The 2,075-nt window shown below is 35.4% G+C and overlaps 1 non-coding gene across 1 annotated transcript; it reads left to right on the forward strand.

Moving 5' to 3' along the window:
- Nucleotides 1-216: 216 nt before the first annotated feature.
- LOC128281482 (small nucleolar RNA R71) lies at nt 217-323 on the forward strand. The gene has a single exon (XR_008271699.1). It is a non-coding gene; the product is annotated as a small nucleolar RNA R71 (small nucleolar RNA).
- The last annotated feature ends 1,752 nt before the right edge of the window (nt 324-2,075 follow it).

Consider the following 2,075-nt stretch of genomic DNA (forward strand, 5'->3'; position numbering starts at 1 on the left):
ATGGTGATCGAATCGATGTTATAAACGCCGACTGTTTTCATTAGCTTTGTCCTCATAACTTGCCATTGATAGTTATTCAGTGACATCTCATCTATAAATTCATAGGCATCTTCTAGTGTTTTATTGTTGATGGTTCTTCCAGCAGTTGCGTCAACCATTTACCGAGTAAAGGGATACAGACCATTGCGGAATGTTTGTACTTGAAGCTAAAGCAGTAACCCATGGTGAAGGCACCTTCTCAGTAAGTCCTTGTATCTCTCCCATGCACCGTAAAGTGTTTCTAAATCCATCTGCACAAAAGAAGAGATATCATTACATAATTTAGCCATTTTAGCCGGTGAAAAATATTTTAGTAAAAGTTTCTCAGCCATTTGTCCCCAAGTAGTGATAGACTCTCGTGGTAACGAGTTCAACCACTGTTTAGCTTTGTTTCTTAGTGAAAAGGGAAATAACCGAAGACGAATGGCATCATCAGAAACGCCATTGATTTTGAATGTATCGCAAAATTCCAGGAAATTTGCTAAGTGAGTATTGGGATCTTCATCCTGCAAACCATCAAACTGAACGAATTGCCGTATCATCTGAATAGTGTTAGGTTTTAGTTCAAAAGTATTTGCAGCTACAGTAGGTCTAACTATGCTAGATTCAGTTCCTGTTAAAGAAGGTTTAGCATAATCATACATAGTACGTGGAACAGGGTTTTGATTAGTCGCAATTGCAGAAGGTAGCTGATTGCCTTGGTTTTCAGCCATCTCGTCGGTTGGAGGTTGAATATTGTCTTCTTGCTCGATCTCTGTGTATCTTAAGATGTGCCTTATTTCTCTTTGATTTTTACTAATTATACGATTGATTACTTCGTCAAAAAGTAATGGTCCCGACGGGTTTCTTCTAATCATAAACTATAAAAACTTGCCAAAAGAGAGAAAAAGTAAATTAATAAATAATAAAATAAAATAAAATTGCAAGAAAAATAAATGGCTAAAGTAATAAAAATTTAGCGTTCCTCATATTTCAGTTCCCCGAAAACGGTGCCAAAAACTTGATCGCGTGATTCATAACAAGTAATAAATATTTATAATGAAGATCAAACCTAGAGTAACTATTATAATGACGAAAAGGCAAGCGCACCTATCGAACAATAGTATAGTAATGGCAAGTCCGGGATATCGTACCCAAGGGAACCAAAAGTACTAGTAATAACTATCTTTTTATTATCTAACCTAGAAATAAAGAGGGGTTGTTTATTAAACTAATTAACTAAACTAATTAACTAATTAAACTAAAGTAAAAAGAAAAGTTCGAAAAAGACTTGAAGAAAATTAATTTGATAAAGACGACACCCAAGGAGGAATCCACCTAGATTTCACTTGTTATCTGACTCTGACTCGGACGATTTATTCACTTAACTTGATCCGTGAGACTTCCTAACCTATGTTATTATCTCTTTCGAGACTAATAATGTCTAACCCTCAGTTGAATTAATCGAAATTTCTTTCTTAATTAAAACCCCTAGGGAAGCAGTAAATCACTCTATGGACTCCCATATTAGGTTTCACCCTAATTCGGTAAAATCTCGTAACCCTATTTTTAGGCGTTCGATCAACTCCTCTTAATTATGCTAAATCTACTCTTAGATAGGGACTTTTGCTCACCTGCATAAGCACATCAAACCATGAATTAATACCCGAAATATTAACTCAAGCATTAAGAACACATAATTAAAAACAAATCAAGTATTTATCATATAGTTCAGATAATAATAACAAGATCCATCATAGGTTTCAACCCCCTTAGGTATCTAAAGGATTTAGTTCATAATAAGATAAGAGTACATCTCAAAAGTATGAAAATAACAAAACATAAAGAAAACTCTAAAACCCGTGCAGGAATTCTGAGAGAGATCTTCAGTCTTGGAGTAGCTCGGGCTTTTGGGATGAATTGTCTGGCTTTCTTCAAGTAATTTCTGACGTGTGGTTCTGTATTCCAGAAAAGTTCCGAAAGAGGCCCCCTTTCTAGGTCATACTTAGGGTGTTTATATAGGCTTTGGATTGGCTTTCTTCCTCCCTAAGTACCCT

This window comes from Gossypium arboreum, chromosome 1 (assembly GCF_025698485.1).
Source record: "Gossypium arboreum isolate Shixiya-1 chromosome 1, ASM2569848v2, whole genome shotgun sequence".
NCBI lineage: Eukaryota > Viridiplantae > Streptophyta > Magnoliopsida > Malvales > Malvaceae > Gossypium > Gossypium arboreum.